This window comes from Aplysia californica, unplaced genomic scaffold (genome assembly GCF_000002075.1).
Source record: "Aplysia californica isolate F4 #8 unplaced genomic scaffold, AplCal3.0 scaffold00459, whole genome shotgun sequence".
Classification (NCBI taxonomy): domain Eukaryota; kingdom Metazoa; phylum Mollusca; class Gastropoda; order Aplysiida; family Aplysiidae; genus Aplysia; species Aplysia californica.
In genome coordinates this window covers 269,303-270,953 of record NW_004797729.1, presented here as the reverse complement: position 1 = coordinate 270,953, position 1,651 = coordinate 269,303, and positions in this window count along the sequence as shown.

Sequence of the window (1,651 nt, the reverse complement as noted above, 5' to 3'; positions counted from 1 at the left end):
TCTCTCCCTCTCTCTCACTCTCTCTCTCTCTCTCTCTCTCTCTTTTTCTCTGAATGAAATTAATAATTTCATCGATGAGGGCATAAAACATTTACAATGTCTCGTTCCCCTCTCTTCTCTGTCCCATTCTTCCTCTTCTTTCTTTGTCTATATTTCTTCCTCTTCTTTCTTTGTCTATATTGTTCCAAAATTGACCTGTAAGGTGTTAAAATTGTTTCATATCTCTTATATGATCATTTTGACCGAACATTTTCCTTTTGGGGTTCCTGGCTGGAAACATCAAAACGAAAACAATAAAGATATGCGTACTCGGGGTAGTTCCTTGCTAGCAGTTGTAACCTCCATCCAGACCAGTCAGTCCTATACCAAAAGGTCCAACACCAGGAACAAAGACTATCAGTGTCTACAACCAGAGATTTCAGTCGAGACTAAACCAGAAAGTCAACAAAAGGGCCGCGGCAGTCACCTCGTGGGCCCTTGCTGCATAATGCCGTCGATAAGAGTATTGTCATGGGTCTAATTCAAAGGCCAATACTTTCGGCAAAGTCAACATCTTAGGACCGCTAGGAAATTGCTGTTGCTTGTTGCCGCACGTTGGACTCCAACTTTAGATGACGACACAATGTCCATAGAGGTGGAAAGACAAAGAGCTGAACAGAAAGGGTGGGAGTGGGGTGGGGGTAATATCGGCCTGTGTATAATTGTATATTCTTAAGTTGTTAAATCAGTTATGATACTATTTTGCGTTCTGTGAGTCCATACTGAAGTTGAATATTTTCATAAGGCCTCAAAATGAAATTTGCTTGCTTGCCTACCTTCCTTACGTAGCTTGCTTATATCATTATGGCCGGTATAGAAACTGACTGACTGGCTTACTTTCGAATGAACCCACTGTCTGGTTAGGCGGCATTGGCTGAGTCCACAATCTTAACTCATTGGATGCGTGTAGTCTGGTCATTCGGCATTGCTTGAAAACTCGCTGTTCTGGTACATAACTACGCTGTTCATACTGATTTTTTCAATTCTTTTTTTCATTATCTGAAACTTAGGAAGGCTGGCAATAACATGCATTCTACGAAATGCACCACGGAAATCTATGTACAAAGAAGTGGGAAGACATAGAGGCTATCCCAGGACAGGGAAAAGTGGAAAGTGTTTGTTCGTAGCCTATACCCTGATCCAGGGTGAGAAATGCAATGATGGTGATAATACGAAATATACACATTCGTGTTACTGGTCTCTTTCTGAGGAATCGAAATATCCTGCAGTATTGCCTTTGGTCTGATGCTGACCGGGCATACTTTCTTGTGTCCGGTACGAGCTTAAAGAGCTAATACACCTTCTCTCATTTTCCTTTCTCTGCGACCCCTTTAGCGTACCTCTAATCCTGATACTGTACCAGCAGTTCGGTGTGTTCGTGTTGGGGTTTGAGAGAGTATAGCCTAGATTTGGGAAATTTCGCCCTCAGGTGTGACTCGGTCTTGACAACTGAACGCACAGCGGGGTCAAATCCATACACCGACCAGTAAGTATGAGGGGTCGCAAGAATGATAGGAATGGAATTCTAGTTGTATCGATCGTGATAGGTTAAAATAGTATCTTCTTCTTCTTCTTCTTCTTCTTCTTCTTCTTCTTCTTCTTCTTCTTCTTC